We start from the raw sequence: 18,538 nt of genomic DNA, 5'->3' as shown, positions 1-18,538 counted from the left end.
CAGGAAGGTTTGTTAATTCAGCTGCGATGCAAATGTACAAAACCAGAAGAGGTGCAGGGCCCTGACCATGTTGGGGCTATGAAGCAGAGACATCAAAGCAGCTCTGCAGACCAGCCTGCCACCAGCAGAGATTTATTGGAGACAATTTGCTGTGCTGAGCCAGAAATGACTTCACGTAGCACCAGTAGGACACCTTGTCACTATCTTCCCAAAATTACTGTTTCAAGGAGTGTGATATGTGGCGCAGAGATGCTTGAGCTGCTTCCAGGCAGAGCCAGCTGAGCTCTGGCAGAGGTTTACTAACCCAGGCTCAGCACTGTTCCAAGGCAACTGCGTTGCTTGTAGGTCCAAATTGGCCCCAGAACAAGTGCAGATCCATTTGTATGCACTGCCATTCCTGAACCAGTAAATCATATTGCAGCCAAGCTGACTCTGCACAAAGCCATCTCAGGTACATCTAAATTTAGACAGCTGGCAGTGCTTTAAAAATAAACAATTCCATTCACAATGCAAAGATAACGAGGTGAAATGTAATGGTTCTCACGATCTAGGAAGTCTAACTAATTGATATAGCAATTTGTTCTGCTGTTAAATCTGTGAATCTGCAGCTGAGGCTCCAAAGCAGAATGATAATAGCAAGAACTGTGCCAATAAGGAAAAAAGCCGAGTGGCTGGCAGAGCCATGGCTGCAGCAAGGCGTGTAATTCTCAATAAATCAGAGGAAGCAAAAGGGAACAGCTACCTGCCTCTGAAACTGGGGCAAACCCCATAGAATTGTAGAATGTTTTGGGTTGGAAGGTATTTTAAAGTTCATCCAGTTCCACTCCCTGTCATGGCAGGGACACCTTCCACTAGACCAGGCTGCTCAAGGCCCCATCCAACCTGGACTCGAACATTTCTAGGGAGGAGGCATCCACAACTTCCCTGGGCAACCTGTGCCAGTGTCTCACCACCCTCATTGTGAATAATTTCTTCCTAAAGTTTAATCTAAATCTTCCTCCTTCCTTGGAAAAAGTCCCTCTCCAGCTTTCTTGTAGCCCCCTTTAGGTACAGGAAGGACGCTATAAGGTCTCCTTGGAGCCTTCTCCTCCAGGCCAAACAACCCCAACTCTCTCAGCCTGTCCTCAGAGCAGAGGTGCTCCAGCCTTCTGATCATTTTTGTGGCCTCCTCTGGACCCATTCTAGCAGCTCCATATCCTTCTTTTGTTGGGTATTCCAGAACTGGACACAGGACTCCAGGTGGGGTCTCACAAAAGTGGAGAAGAGGGGGAGAATCACCTCCCTTGACCTGTTGGGCATGATTCTTTTGATGCGACCCCAGATACCGTGGCCTTCTAGGCTGTGAGTGCACATTGCCAGCTTAATGAACAGAAGATCTGGTAACAACAGAGGACACGAGGAAATTCTGGCTTGTGGATACGGGCAGGATTATTGGAAGAGGGAGATGGATGGATTTATGCAGGGAGTTACTGCAGAGAAGTGGGAGGTTTCTATAGGAGGAACTTGCTGGGGAGTGAAGGATTGCCAGAAGTCTTCGGTTGGCACAGTGAATTTAGAGAGGAATATTAATAAAATATGCCGTGCCTCGTGGTAGCAGCATTAGTTATAACCATCAAGATAACTGTAAAGGTTGCTATAAATAAAGTCATATGCAATTATGATCAGCTAAGGTCAGGAAGATGCTATTTTTCTGGACTGAACAGTTAAGTGTATTGTGTGAACTTGGGGACAGAGAAGGTTGGAAAGCAGGATTTATTTGTCTTCTAAAAGACTCAACACTGATCACTGTCAGACAGAATCTCTGGGAATGACAATTTCTTTTTTCTGCAACAACCACAAAATACTTGTGCTGGGAATTCAGAGCTTGGGTCTCACTTAATTCAATGCTAAAAGATCTTGGTGGACAGAGATATATATAAAATGGTCAGCATGATCTAGAGAGAATCTTGCTTATGCCTCTGCATAGGAAGAGTTTGTCTTAGGATAAGGCAGAAGCTTAAAGTAAACCTGAATGTAAACATACAAATAGAATGGTTTGGTATTTACTTTAGGTTCTCAGTTCTAGCTTCCAAAATGTAAATAAAAAGGCTTGCTATTTACTCTAGCTCCCACTTGAAATGCAGGCTAGAATGCCGTAGGTTTGTTCTCCTTTACCAGCATGCTAATGACTGCAGATATACCATCAATTGTGCTGGCATATTCGTTTTATGGATTGCAATTGTTGCTATAAACAAACGGTAATTGCTTTGGATTTAAAATACACTGTAATTGCACTTTTAACATTGAACTTCTGCAATATAAAGACGGTAATGGTGACATCTTTCAGTACAATTTGTTTAAAATACAGGGGCAAGGGCAGTTTCGCAATGAAGACCAAGAGAATGATGGGAGAATGCGTCAAGTCAGGGAGTAGTGAGCCTCCAGTTCTGCTCCCCTTACAGTACATGACAAAACTTCCCTCTCAGGGCAAGAAATTAGGACCAGCCATAAACGAAACCACGTGGAGATTTCCAAAACGGAGCCTGCACATATATCAAGATGGCACTTGGTATAACCAGAGTGGAATTCCTGGTGGGCTAGGGTGTTGAGGGAAGAGGAGAAGGCTATTAATCCTTATTAATAAGGATAGGGAGAAATCTCCCTCAGCACTAACCTCTCCATTGCTCAGCCAAGGTTTTATGGGAGTAAATAGCCTTTGCCCCATACCCTTTCTTCTGATACATTTAAGTACCCATCTTTCTAGCTCCATGCACTGAACTGAATTCTCTTTTCACAGTAAGGTTTCCTAAAACAAGTGAACCCATCTATTGACTCTCTGCCTTTCCCAGTCCCCCCCCTCCCCCCACTTTTCTTGCTCCACCTATGGCATTTATCTGAAACAAACCCGCAAACATAAGACACACTCCAGAAAGATATATCAGATCCATGACGAGTGGTGTCCCTCAGGGGTCCATACTAGAACCAATGCTATTCAATATCTTTATCAATGATATTGACAGTGAGATTGAGTACAATCTCAGCAAGTTTGCAGATGACACCAAGCTGAGTGGTGTAGTTGCCACACTGGAAAGACAGGATGTCATCCAGAGGGACCTGGACAGGCTGGAGAAGTGGGCCTGTGAGAACCTCATGAGGTTCAGCAAGGCCAAGTATAAGGTCCTGCACTGGGGTCAGGGCAATCCCCGTTTTCAGTAAATGATGGGGGTGACGTGCTTGAAAAGAAGCTGTGGCTTCTTCAAGCTGTGGCTGCCCCATCCTTGGAGGTGTTCAAGGCCAGGCTGAATGGTGCCTTGGGTAGCCTGGTTTAGTGGGATGTCCCTGCCCATGGCAGAGGGGTTGGAACTAGATGATCTTTAAGGTCCCTTCCAACCCCAAATATTCTATGATTCTTTGATTGTATTTTTGCTGATCTAATGAGCTGGGAGTGAAGGAAGAGAGAGCAGGAGCACTGTTTTTGGTGGCAGCAAGCTGCTAGAGGCTCAGGAATTTCACAGCACTTCACCTACAGGTGCATCAAGGAGGTTAAGGAGGATGAACGTGAACCACAAAGGTATCATCTAGGTGAGGCATTCTGTGCCTGCAGCTTGGCAGGCAGAAGTATCACGGTATCCTTATCGACTTGAGTGCCTCTATCGGTCAAAGAAAAATCAATGTTGCTGTTCCAATAGAAGAGCATAGATCTTGGGAAATTATAGCTGAGAAACTGGTTGTGTTACGTTCTGCTACACACTTAATTTTAGTCCTGGTGCTCAGATCTGTTACTTATTCATCTGAGGTAACTGCCTGGCCTTTGTAAGAGTAATAATAAATAACTAAGCTTTTTACTGTCAAAATTAACAGAATATTAATGGTGAATTAAGGAAGAAAATGAGAGAAAACCCAGCCATGCAGTCATTGCTGCCAGCTAGCATCTAATTCGGTAGTTAGATGCGGAAGCATTAATGCATCTGGGTAAATGAAGGAGTGATCTAATCACACAGTGTCTATAAACAGAAATCAAAAGCCATAAAACCCCTGTCTGCATAGATTCTGAGGGTGGATTCAGCAGCTTGAAGGCTACAAAACTTAGTTTCCAAATCACCTGTGCCTTTCGCATCCTACTTCTATATCCTAAAAATGCTTCAGGATCTTCCTGTGCCAGTGGTTGCATTGAATTCCTGAAGGTACATACACGTATTCTGGGAGAAGAAGCATTAAACTGCATCAAGGATACAGCAGAAAAGAAAGAAAGAAGATTTTACAAGCAAAACCACTATCTAACTCAAAATTATCTAATTGATGTTTGATTTACAATAGAAAGCCACCAAAAAAATCTATAAATCTATTTGTAACAATCTCATCTAGAAATGGCTACAAACCTATATTCCTGGTCTTTTAGGCCTTAGCTGCACTAGAAAATATTTCCTCCACATTCTGTAAAGTTGAGCTTCAGTGCTACTGGGCAACATCTGGCCAGAACAGGTCTCCACACAGTAGGAAAAATGTCTTAAATGTAATTTCTGACCCAAGAATTGGATACACTCGAGTCTGGTTAAAACATATGAGCCAAGGAAAATCATTGGAAAACTCCATTAGAGGGGATTTAATCACATGGCCATATTTTCCCATGTGTTCTCTTCTGGCATTGACAAGATGTGGCCGAGTCAAATTCTCCTGACACTGTAACCAGGAGCAAACCGAGTCCCTCGATTCTCAGGTGTAAACAATTCATTTGTTGAAATAAAACTATGTCTCTGCCTCTCACTTGGACCATCTCTCTCTTAATTTTTGTCCTATTTTCCCCTCTGCCAAAGCACTATATCCATCATTTTTCCTTCACTAAAGACAACTTCTGCTGTTGACTTGTCTCAAACAATTGCAGGATGAACTCGCGGTCAGAAAACACCTTCTGATGTTTGGCTTGCCTGAACTGTGACTGACCCATCACATGGACTCACTCATCCCTCTGCCCCGCTTATAGGGAAATGAAAAGGGAAACCATAAAAATAATGAGCGTGTAAGCAATACAGCCAAGGATCAAACAGCTCAGCAGAAGAGCAGTGAAAAATCACACACGGCAAATAGATTCTCCTGAGATAAATGCAAAGATTTAGGGCAGCCAGACAGTAATTGCAGTGTTTGCAAAAGTCAGGCTGCATGCAGCGCATTATTTACAGCAAACACCGTGTTCAGTTGACACAGCCTGCTCTCTGTTCCTGAGGCTGGCGATCCTCTTTTGTTTCATTCTCTCCCTATTTGATCAGATTTCCCAAATAGTTTTCCTGATGCTTTGGCCTCTCATTTGCAGGTTTATGGACTGTTACAAGCACTGTTGATATCCAATATTCTACAACTGAGATATGTTCTTTAATTTGGATTAGTCATGGCAAGAGTGCTGTAGTTCTACGGTTGGATAAGCTTTACCCTCAAAGGCAGGTTTCTAGGACAAACAATATTTACGAGCATCATTTGCTGAGGGCAGTGAAATGTGGGCTCTTTGAAGGAAGACTGAGAAAACAAAATTGAAACCACTTCTGAATCTGGCACTCTGACTTCTGGGATTTGTGTAGATGTGAGTGCATTGTCATTTTCTACATTCTTCTCTGGTTAATGCGCACTATATATCCTCCTGTTTGGCCAGTATTTGTTCTGTGTATGCAAATGATGTGCGAGTATCACTCAGAAAGCAGACCTCTTGATCAGACTATGTAGAGGCAGTAGATGATGCAGAAGCAAAATGTGAAAGTTTCGCTTTCTGCTCACATCCACATTTTGGGCTGCAGAAGCAAGGTTTGGCAGAAAAGATATAGTGAAATATTGATGTGGAATAACAGTACTTTTGCAGAAATCAAGAGATCGGTATAGTTTCTGTACTCAAGGGATTTTTTTTCCCCAAGAAAATCTACTTACAAGTGGTTTAACCTGTGTTATCTCATTGTTCAGGGCATATTTCTCAGGTATTCTTTCATGTGTCTTTATTAAGACAAGTCACTCTGTTAACCTGATGCAAAGCTGCTCATTTTCCCCGTCAGCAAAGGCACTAACTGGGTGGCAGGTGACTCACCTTCTCCTGATGCACCACTCCCAGTGTATGTCTGTGACACCATCATCTCCAGATGCTCGTCTCCTGAGCCCAGACCCAAATAATCCCAAAACTGAATTAAAGTCTATGAGATTTTTAAAGTAAAGAAGGTTGGGGTGTTTTTCTTTCATGCTTTCCAGGATTCATACAACTGCTCTACTCTCCCATTAAGAGATCTAGAAATTCTCTTGGCCTTGGAAAGCAAACCGGGATTTCCCCAGGTTTCCCATTATTACATAATTTTGAACCTTAAAATCTCATGTATTTCACAGGTCTTGGCAAAATTGATGAAAATGATCACAGGGCTCAAAATAAGCTGTGTAAACTCTTTTCTCCTGTCTAAATACTGGGCAAAGAACTGCCTGCATTTTAGACCACTTCCCATGTAACTAGAAAGAAGAGAATAAAAAGACTGACAGAATGGATCTTTCTGATAAGGACTGCCTGGGATTTAGGTTCTATGGAGCTGTGTGGACAACATGCAAGTTGGGATGAGGGTTTGGCTGGAAAGGGACAGTGGGAAGGCAGTCTCTTCACTTCCCATTCCTGCCTCCACCCTAAACTCCGCCTGGAGCTATACGTGCATGGCATGTAGCTCCCTAAATGCATTGCGTTCTCCCTCATGGTGAAGGATACAGGTGAATCTCATAGACAAGTGCTCCAGGGACACTCAGAAAATGCTGTTTTCTCTGTCTCACCAGTGAAGGCCTCTAGTTGCCTGCAAATGAATGTCTGCCTGAAACCTGCAGGCATGCCTGGGACAGGTTTAATCCAGCTAAGCAGGGTGTGAGATTAAAGGTGGTTTGGTGGCACAGCCTTTTAGTGCAAAGCAGCAGCTGGAGAATACCCCACCCAGGTGGGTTTATGTAGTCTGTACCAAAGGCAGCATTACTCTGTTATGAGGATAAACTACAGCTATGCTGGAAAATACACACTTCTCCTACACGTATTGCAATCCAGCCTCTAATGGCCATGAAACCACGCACTGGGTATGCATCAAATGCCCCAACTTGGTCTCAGTGCTGTGTATCTTGTGATGTGCGTGATTTGACAGGAGGAAGAGATTACTTGCATCCCTCAGGACTGACTGCAGACACAGAGGCATGAAGCAGATGTGGGGCATTGCAGTGACACCACTGCTGCTCTCTCACTGGATGGGCAGGGTGCACTACACCAGGTAGTGTAAGCATCAGTGCCACGGTCCCTCCTCCTGTGTTAAACTTGCCCCTAGGATTCATTAAAGAGTGGCATATGAGAAGGAGTGTTAGCTCTCGTGTTCCTAGCTGATACTGTCAGTCTTAAATCCTCTTTGTAATTGTAACTGGCCACTTCTGAGGTGCTTTTTTAAATTTGCAGTTCTCCGTTCCTGTCCGTTCAACGTGACTGTGCCACAAGCAGGGTATATTTAGGTGACAGATGATACTGTTTCTCTAGTCCTAGAGATTCGCAGGGGACAGAGGTACTTTGAACACTTTAAAACCGCATATTTTCCTACTCCTAATTAGGCAAAAATAACCTCCAATTTGAATTTTCTTGGAGATTAGGAAGACGAAAGATACCCTGAAAGCAGGAGGGGAAGGGTTAACAAAGGAAATGCATGCTGTGAAATTGGAATATTCCTTCTGGCTCAGGGATGGTAGGCAAAAGCTGTCACCAAGCACAGAGTCTCTTTATCTGATATCTGACAGTGCCACAGGGGACAGTGAGATGCCTGCAAACCAAGGTCATTGCTGCCCTCTTTGAAGTAAAGCATTTCCACATACTGGCATAGGAGTAAGGCTGGACCAGCTGGTTGAGTTGGGAATCAGAGAGGAAAATTAAACAGTTTTTAGGAACACATTCTGCAAAGATTTATGCACGTCTTAATCCAAAGGACTAGATGGAGCACAAACCAGTAAAGAGGACCAGACACTGGTGTGAACACTGGGCATCCATACTGTTCAGTTGTTGGTATTGCTGTTGGAGTGGTGTTGGCTTCTGCTGACTGACCAGGCATGGTCCAAGAAGGTCATGGGCCAGTAGCTTTTCCTGGCCAGCAGCAGGAAGAAGCCACCCTGTCCTGGGCGGGGAGAGGAGCAGCAGAGGTCAGCTATACCAGCAAGAGCCCTGACACGCTGCTTGATCTCAGGTCAGAGGATGAGCCCTAACCTTCTTTATTTACAGATATAGATATAGTCAATTAGCTTATTTGTGGGCCAAAAAAATGCCTGAGCTTTTAAATTACCTCCCGTCAATGCTTTTTAGATGCCACAGCATTGCCTGAAAAGGAGGAGCAATGATGGTTCTTTGGTGGAAAATCTGTCGTAACATTTATCCAGAGCTGTGTCCCGTTGTTCCCACAAAACAGCAAAGTTCTCTAATATTAAGCAGATGTCATCTTTTAAAGTCTGAAGATGTTGTGACTTACAATGAAGAGGGAGCAGGAACAGAGAGAGGGTGGCTCTTCGTAAAGGAACACAAAGCTGCAAACAGCTCCCTTGCAGCCTCCACCAAATCTCAGTCAGCTTGAGAGGCTCTTGGCCTAAGTGTCTGGTCTTAAATGTTAATATAGTGTGACAAGAGGATGCAAAGAACAAGAGGAGGCTTTCATCAGGGTCTTGCATGCACTACTAAGCTCTACAGCCTCCTCCCTTCCCCTCAGAAGGGGCTTTAGTTGCCTGTGCTGGAGGATGATCTGGTAACACTGCAGCCGTAGCTTTGGGTAAGCATGCTCTGATGGGAATATGTGTGAGGAGCTGCTCTGAGAAGACCCATGTGGGATCTTCTTCCCGTATTTCAGGGGCTGCATTTAAGCTTGCATTGCTGCCTGAGGAATGCTTGAGGCTTGTCCATGCTTTGCCTCATCCCTTGCTGATCCTGACCTGCTGACTTGGCTTCCTTGTTGCTACAGAAATTGTCTGGCATCTGCTGGACTCTTGGCTGGACTTGGTCACTCCCACTGGACCTGCTCTGCCCTCCTTGCTTGGATGCTGCGGGAACAAGCTCATATTGGATGGCTGCTGTCATCCTTGGCTCTTGGCTTCCCTTCTGCTGTGAGGAAGCCCCACTCCAGCTACTTTTCCACATCTCCTGGCTGACCTCTAGACCCTGCAGGGGACTCTGGACAGCCTGCAGGTCTCAGCCTTGCAGGTTCCTCTGACACCTCTGCAGCATGGTGGTTCCTATCCCTTAACCCCCACCAATGGGGACTGGGCAAGGCTATACGGTTTACTGGTCAGATGCGACTAATCTTGGCCACCTATTCAGCAGATTTGTGTTGTTGATAAAAACAACATCACTACAGTGAATGTCAAACCCTCATAGACCCTGGAACTGGTCAATGCTCTGGGTCATTTTTGGGGGGTATCACAACCTGTATGTCTGTGGACACAGTTGGAAACTTACCCCTTACTACCATCCCCTAGGGTGAGTGCACCACCCAAACTGCTACTCTGGTGGACCTGGGGCATCCCATAATTTTGTTGCCTTTGAGTTTGCCAACAAAGCCTGGATGTCTGTCCAGCCCTGAGCCATCCCAGTGACTGCCCTCTTGGTGGCAGGACCACTCAAAGGAGGACCATTACCCATAGGACCATTCCCCTCCAGATCACTGTGGCACCTCATCATTGTGGCATCCTCTGTCCTGCCCTATCCTGCACACCCAGGACCATGCCTCCACCCCAGGCGCAGGATTCCCGCCTCAGCCACACTCCCAGAGGAGCATGGCGACTGCCAACATCTTTGAGAGATGGAAATGTCGCCACCTCACTGCCTGTATAGTTGCCCCACTGATTTGATCCCAGCAAAGGAAGAGTCTTTTGAGGGCATCTAGGCAGTGTTACACCCTGAATTGTCGTCCCTTGAACACATAAAGGTTTATCTGGCATGTCGGGGATGGTGTCTGCTCACTGGGCATTTCACAATACCTCTCCAACACTGGACCTTTGTAAGGTGTGGGGACAGATGATGATGGGAAAGGAGGTGGCTGTCACAGTGCTGAGTGCACCAACAGGTTCTGCAACCTCTTCCCTGCCCCGCCTAGGGCTTTAGCTGCTGGTGCTCAGGGTCAGCTCTGACATAGAGCAACTGTAACCTTGAATCAGGCTATCGTGGAAACAGCTAAGTTGGCAAATGAGCCTTGAGAAGGTCCTGCCTGTGCCTTTGCCCATGATCCCTCCAACCCTGGTCTTGAGAGCTATGTTGCAACACAAGCTGGTGCCCTTGGTCCTTTCCTCAGCTGGGATGCAGGTATGGCTGTGCCCTGCCCTGCTTTCCTGAGCTGTTCCTTCTGCTTACAGGCAGAGGGAAGGAGGAAGACAAAGGTCAGAGCAATATAATAAAAGTAAAGGCTTATTCGTACCCTGATCATATAAGTACTATTAAAACAGTGGGATTCTTTGCCAGCATAAATGCATAATTGATTATTAATTCCCTTTGCAGAGGCTGTGTCCCTTCTTCATGTGGACCACAAATGGAGTGCAGAATGAAACTGTGTCGATGGGTCTACATTTAGCAGGAAGCACAGCTGGCTTGCTACTTATGCTGTTCAGGCTTTTAAAAGTCAAAGTACGTAGGGCTCCCTGCTGATAAAAATATTCCAAGTTGCTGCTTGGCTCAAGGGTGAATGCAATGTGAAACCTCCTCAAAGTGGTCGGCGGTATCAGCTTAAAACACTCTAACCATCCTCCTGCACTGCTCCTTTGGTTGCACCATTGTGCCTGCGGGGCTCTGCTCTGAACTGGAGCAGGGAACTGACAGAGCTTTTACAGAGAAGTAGCATCAGCTCTTTTTTCTTGCTCCATCCTCTGATCTTTTTCTCATGGCTGTCCTCACCAAAACCATCATGTCAGCACAAGACAGGAATGAGCAGTGGGGTGTGGGAAGACTTCAAGCCAGTTGTGTCACTTCTACATCATGTGAAGCCTGGGCAGACAGTTGAAAGCTGCTGTGAGCAGCCTCAAGGATTAAGCTGCTTATTTGTCCTTGGCGTATAAGCTAGGGGGTGAAAGAAGAGAAGGAGTCAGCACAGTATATAGAATTGTTCAGAGGAAAGCAGACTATGGTGGTGAGACACTGCAGCTTGTGTCTTCATGTCACGATGTCCCTTACCTTCCCCTGATGTGACGCTACTGGCTATTAGTGAAGCTTGGTTGTTCCTCTGAATGGACTGAGCTCATTCTCTTTGATGGCTCTGATGTTTCTGAGTCACAAAATCAGCTGTGAATTGTGCAATGAGAACAAATTGCATATTTTTAGTAGGAGTCCAAGCTGTATTCCACTGAGTCCCTATTTTCCATGAAGTATTCGGTTTTAAAGTGTTGGTTTAAAATGTCACGATTGCATAATTGGTTATTTGATGACTTTCAAAGTTCACTATATAAGTTCACTATATGTTACTTAGAACGCTTTGCTACAAGCTATGCAAAAATGAGATGGGGCTGGATCTACAGGAATTTATCTAGTGATTATTACTCTTGAGGGAATTAAACCCATTTGTTAAATTGGGAGGTAGTTTGAATAGGTTCATAGAATCATAGAACGGTTTGGCTTGGAAAGGAATTTAAAGATCATCCCGTTCCACACCCCCTGCCATGGGCAGGGACACCTTCCACTGGATCAGGTTGCTCAATGGCTCAGCCAGTCTGGCCTTGAACACCTCCAGGGATGGGGCTTCCACGACTCCTCTGGGCAACCTGTGCAAGTGCTTCACCATCCTCACAGGAAAAAGATTCTTCCTAGTATCTAATCTAAATCTCCCCTTTCAGCTTAAAACCGTTCCACCTTATACTATCCCTGCACTTTCTGACAGTATTAGTATGCTATGTAGGAACAATGAAATTGTTCTCTGTGTAAGTCATAATAACACCTGAAACACATGTGAAAATTCAGAGTAAATACATCATTCAAAAAACCCAACAAATATTCGCAAAAAGGCTAGTACATATGCATGTATGGAGGAAGAAGAGGTGGTTCTTCATGCTATGGACAGCTGAACTGTAGAACTCCTTTCCAGGGGTTATGTGTGCGGAAAGTTTACCTAGGTGAGAAGGGAAATTAAGATGGAATTTTAGAGGAAAGAGATCTGTTGAGGATTACCAAGTAGACAAATAACTTGAGGTTCATAAATTCCTCTGAGATGGAAGTCATTGCCAGGGGAAGTATCACTTATTCTTACTTTGACTTCTTCTTACAGACACTTTTGGAAACAGGCAGTGGATCACTTGTGCATTCAGTCTGAATCAGTGTCCCTGTTCCTTTGCCCTTATGATATTATTTATATATGAATGATAAACAATTAACATCAACATGACGAAGCTGAACAATTGTTTATTGACTCTCCTCATATTATGCTTAAAGCAAACCCTATATCCTGAGAATGTTTGCACAAACCAATGTTTCTTTTTATAAATGCAAGTGATGGGATGCATTCAGTTCAGCAGGAGGACTCAGACACATAAACCTTTCATCAAATGCTCACAAAATTGAGGATTTAGATTACAAATTATGACATGTTCTTCTGCAATAATGCAAAGCAAATAGCAGGCTTTACCTCCTGCTACAGTATTAAATAAGCTGTTCTAGAAGTTAACAAATCTGCTTCCAGATTCCTAGGAAATTAAAGTTTAAGACTTTGCTTCCATCCATAAGGGATGTTATAGGAAGTAATGAAATGAGCAATGCAATGGGATTCAGGCTTTACTACGTTTATACTTGTCTGAATGCAGTGCTCAGCCAGTGTCTTATGCTGACGTGTTGGTAATGTAAAATGTTTAATGAAGTCTCTCAAGACACACCATCTGCAGATCAGGGTCTTGAGCTGCCTCATTGGACATGTATAAAATTGAACGTGCTGAGAAGGTTTTAATCTAACACACACATTCCCATTTTGCAAATGGTTTGGATTCACTGAAGAACTGGGGAGGGGCTCTTTATCAGGGAGTGCAGGGATAGGATGAGGGGGGATGGTTTTAAGCTGAAAAAGGGGAGATTTAGATGAGATATGAGGAAGAAATTTTTTCCAATGAGGGTGGTGAGGCACTGGTACAGGTTGCCCAGAGAAGTTATGGTTGCCCCATCCAAGGAGGTGCTCAAGGCCAGGTTGGATGGGGCTTTGATCAACCTGACCCAGTGGAAGGTGTCCCTGGCCCATGGCAGAAGGTTGGAACTGGATGGTCTTTGAGGTCCCTTCCAACCCAAACCATTGTATGATTCTATGATATCTTGGCTTATATCAGAATGGCATCTTGGCTTGTATCAGAAACGGAGTGACCACCAGGTCCAGGGAGGTTATTCTCCCTCTGTACTCGGCACTGGTGAGACCGCACCTTGAGTACTGTGTTCAGTTCTGGGCCCCTCACCACAAGAAGGATGTTGAGGCTCTGGAGCGTGTCCAGAGAAGAGCAATGAAGCTGGTGAGGGGGCTGGAGAACAAGTCTTATGAGGAGCAGCTGAGGGAGCTTGGGTTGTTTAGCCTGGAGAAGAGGAGGCTGAGGGGAGACCTTACTGCTCTCTACAACTACCTGAAAGGAGGTTGTGGGGAGGAGGGAGCTGGCCTCTTCTCCCAAGTGACAGGGGACAGGATGAGAGGGAATGGCCTGAAGCTCCGCCAGGAGAGGTTCAGGCTGGACATCAGGAAAAAATTTTTCACGGAACGGGTCATTGGGCACTGGCAGAGGCTGCCCAGGGAGGTGGTTGAGTCACCTTCCCTGGAGGTGTTTAAAGTACGGGTGGATGAGGTGCTGAGTGGAATGGTTTAAGGATCGATAGGAATGGTTGGACTCGATCCAGTAGGTCCTTTCCAACCTACTGATTCTATGATTCTGTGTTTCTATGATATCTAAGTTATACAACAGTACTTGAGTTCCATTGTTCATATGAACATGAGGTGCATCCACTCACCACAAATAAGTGGTTGTGAAAGGCACAAAGGCTGTTATAACCTTTTCTTTTGAAGTAGGGCACATCTTTCTTTTTAACTAGAGCTGTGTGCTATTAGTTGGATAACTTACCCCTGTTTACCTTGGAACCAGCGCTATGGCATTCTAAAAACAGGATTTGTGTCCAGCCCTTGCTTACCCAGGAAGCATTGGTGAAGACATTTGAGGTCTAACAAGCTATTATGTCTATTTTAACATCACCATCAAATGCCAGTTTGTATTCATCCAGAAATCTGTCAAGGCCTTTACGTGTCAGTCTGTTTTCTTCTATTTCAATTTAAACCTCTAAGTGAAAGTTTCAATATCTGCCGTGCTCTGTGTTTTTCCAGTCATAGTTAGGATCATTAAATCATAAGAAAATCCCAAAGGCAAGCAATAATAAAGCAGTCCTTTGTTTTGTGGCTGGCATGATAATTCAAACAGGTCACTCAAGAAGTCATGCATTTCTGAATGCTGTGGGGGAATAAGTGGATGAGTACCCTGCCTCTTTCTAACCACCATGACACAGCAACGTGAAATGAATTTGCATTTAATGGAAGAGATGAACGTGTAAAAGCTAATTCGGTGAAATATCAGCAAGGTTTTTTCACAGCAAAGCAATGCTCATGTCAGCTGGCATTTCCACAGCTTCCTGGGGATTTAGGGACTACTGCACGACTTTGTATAATCCACTTGGCTGGGCTGCCTGACTCTGCATGTGCCATCTCTTATGCATGCTAACCCTACTCCATAGCACCTTGCAGAAGGAGACCTTAAAATTTTTATTTTCCATTTACCTGCTTTGTCACCTCTTACCAACATCAGCATTTTCCATCACCTCTCATTCAGTAGTGGTAAACAGATCTGGCTGCACAGCAAACCAGAAGCTGCTCTGATTTCACAGTGTGCCCCAACTGTGGTGGGTTTGGTCTTTGTTTTGGTTTGTTGTTTTTATCTTTAAATACTTCACACGTGAAGTGGAAAAGATTGAATAGTCTGAGTAAGGGTAAGCAGTTTTCTGTCTGGTTTGTTTCTGCTCTCACCACCTCTCAGCTAACAGATAGAACAGCTCTGCAGCAACTGAGGTTTTCATGCATGGCCAATGTAGTGGTTAACAGAGAAAGATTCTTCAAATACTCAAAAGTTCAGTGGTGGATGATTATTTTTTTTCCTTTTGCCCAAAATAGTCTATGTTTTACTGTAAACTTTTCTCTTTGACATGAGGATGTGCTGCTTCAAAATGGAAGCAAAAATTGGCTTCAAATTCCCTGGCAAAGCGTCTCATACAGGATACAGATCATCTCAGCTTATCTGGCTCAAGCCTGTCTGCACATAACAGTGTTTTCTTTGGAAGTCCAGCATTGTTGCTCTGTGCTTCATTGTTCTCATTTCTTAGAGTTGGAGTTGTGGCAAGATAAAAATCAGCTTTTTGTTTCTTTTCTCTTCAGCACCAGTGGGCAGATCATTGCTGATGGAGATGGAGACATTTTTTCCTTATAATCATTTGGACTCAGCCTTGAAACTTCTTGTCCCAGATCCACTGCCTCATACAAAGAGGAACAATGTTGGGTGACTGGTGGCAGACTGGTGGAGCAACTGGAAAGGTGTAAAGCATCTGGCAGTCAGTGTAGGCTTCCTGATAAATTGGCAGTGCTTCAGCATTTTTACTTGTTAGGCTCCTCATTTTCTCTGGCAGCAGGTACTGCAAAAGAACAGTGGTAGCTCTGCCTACAAGAAGTTGCAGAGCCTTGCCTGGAGGAATCCATATCTCCCAACATTCTGAGCCACTCCCGTGTTACAACTCGCTGTGGCCAGTAAGATGGAGCCCTGCAAAGCACCGTCTGTCGTTCACTGGGTTGCTGCTAAGCTACAATAACATCAGGAGCTCACTTCTGAACACACGATGAATCTGTAGATCAACTCTCCAGTCTCCATAAAGGACAGGAAAGATAGGGAAGGTCTTTTTATGAGGGAGTGCAGTGGTACAATGAGGGGTAATGGTTTTAAGCTGTAAGAGGGGAGATTTAGATCAAATATTAGTTTAGAATCTTTTTACTGTGAGGGTGGTGAGACATAGGCACAGGTTGCCCACGGAAGTGGTGGCTGCTCCATCCCTGGAGGTGTTCAAGGCCAGGTTGGATGAGGCTTTGAGCAACCTGATCCTGTGGAAGGTGTCCTTGCCCTTGGCAGGGGGGTTGGAACTGGATGTTTTTTAAAGTCCCCTCCAACCCAACCCATTCTATGATTCTATGACAGGAAACTTGCATTTTGTACGGCATCAGGAGTAATGGGTGGCAGGAAGGTTTTTGTCACTAAGTCAAGATAAGAATTATCAAATATAATCTCTGCTGTGCAGTGCTAAACATCTCATACAGCTTCTGTCTGCTTACCCCTCCTGGGCCAGCAGCAACTCAGTCACAACTTAAGTGATATCCCTGCTCAGTCTTCTGGACATGCAAGTAACTTGGATGTTGAAGCGCTGGAGGAGTAAAAGAGGGGAGCAAAGGTTGTAGTCTCTGCTGCTTCAAAGGATGGCTGTCTTGGGCTAACAAATCCCTATGCATCTGGGCTTTAGCCGGCTTCTCAAAAGAATTTGTGGAACAAGCAAATTGTGACATTCTAAGATCCCTAACTGGCTTGCCTCTGCTTGCTAATACAATGCAGCTGCTGTTAAGAGTGTGACAGCAACAGTCTGTGGTTTTGCCAGTCACAGGGAGAAGAATGCTGCCTTTGGTGGCTGTGCAGCTCTCTCTGACACACCTGGGATTGCTACCAAAAATGCCAGTAAATAAACTCTCTAAGATTCATTTTGGAGTTTTGGAAAGCCAGCATCCTTTTAATGCAGGCCTGGGCAACATGAGGGAATGATCTCCATCAATCATGTGCAATGAGACAAGAGCTGGGGACAGAATATATTTCCCACTTACATGCATGTGTATAAATTTTCCCAGAAATTTTAAGCAAATTCTATTACTTTCCAAAGACTAATTTTAATGTTATTATGAACTTCATGATAGTCAAAACTCTTGCTAATTTGGAGCCGGCTCCAGCTCTCTGTTTGACCTTGCATTGGAGATAGGGAAAGTATGCAAACAGAGGTGATTACAGAAAAAGGCGCATCTGTTCAGCACAGATCATCTTGGGCTGCATCAAAAGATGTGTGGCCAGCAGGTTGAAGGAGGTGATTCTGCCCCTCTACTCCTCTCTCATGAGACTTAACCTGGAGTATTGTGTCCAGTTCTGGAATCCTCAAGATAAGAAGGACATGGAACTGTTGGAATGGGTCCAGAGGAAGCTACAAAGATGATCAGAGGGCTGGAGGCCCTCCCATATGTGGACAGGCTGAGAGAGTTGGTGTTGTTCAGCCTGGAGAAGAGAAGGCTGCGGGGAGACTTTAGAGCAACCTTCCAGTACCTGAAGAGAGTCTTCAGGAAAACTAGTGAGGGACATGTAGTGATAGGATGAGGGGGAATGGCTTTAAATTGCAAGGGGGAAGATTTAGATGAGACACTAGGAAGAAATTCTTCACAAGGGTGGTGAGGCACTGGTACAGGTTGCCCAGGGAAGTCGTGGAATCCCCCTCCCTGGAGGTGTTCAAGGCCAGGTTGGATGGGGCCTTGAGCAGCCTCGTCTGGTGGGAGATGTCCCTGCCTATGTCAGTGGGGCTGAAACTGGATGATCTTCAAGGTCTTTTGGACTCCAAACCATTCTACGATTCTATAAAAAACATGCTATTAGAGGGACATCCTGTCTAACTTTCAAAGAACACAATTACTCAGACTGAACTTTACTCTACTTTAGCTTAAGTCAAAAATATTCCACTTTTTTTAATAGAAACTACGAATCAGAAGCACGGATGCAGCCACTGCTGGGTAGTCAGTGCTGCCCACTGTACTGATACAAGAAGTAGTTAACGCTTCTTTTGATGCAGCCCAGGACACAGCTGACCTTCTGGGCTGCGAGTGCCCATTGCCGGCTCATGTTGAGCTTCTCATCAATTAGCACCCCAAGTCCTTCTCCACAGGGCTGCTCTCAATCACTTGTCACCCATTCTGTACTTAACCCAGGGATTGCCCTGACCCAGGTGTAGGACCTTGCACTTTGCCTTGTTCAACCTCATGAGGTGATGGAAATCATTCCCTCATGTTACCCAAGCCTGATAAAGGATGTTTGCTTTCTAAAATTCCAAAACGAGTGACCCAGAGTATCCTGTGCTGCATTAAAAGAAGCGTGGCCAGCAGGGTGAGGGAGTTGATTCTGCCCCTCTATTCCTCTCTTGTGAGACCTCATCTGGAATACTATGTCCAGTTCTGGAATCCTCAGCATAAGAAGGATATGGAACTGTTGTAACAGGCCCAGAGGAGGGCTACAAAGATGATTGAAGGGCAGGAGCACCTTCCTTATGAGGACAGGCTGAAAGAGTTGGGTTTGTTCAGCCTGGAGAAGGCTCTGAGTAGATCTTATAGCAACCTTCCAGTACCTGAAGGGGGCCTACAGGAAAGCTGGGGAGAGACTGTTTACAAAGGTTTGTAGTGATAGGATGAGGGGCAATGGGTATAAACTGGAGAGGGGCAGATTTAGA

The sequence above is a fragment of the Cuculus canorus genome, chromosome 2 (assembly GCF_017976375.1).
Source record: "Cuculus canorus isolate bCucCan1 chromosome 2, bCucCan1.pri, whole genome shotgun sequence".
NCBI classification, from domain to species: Eukaryota; Metazoa; Chordata; class Aves; order Cuculiformes; family Cuculidae; genus Cuculus; species Cuculus canorus.
This window is presented reverse-complemented; position numbering follows the sequence as displayed.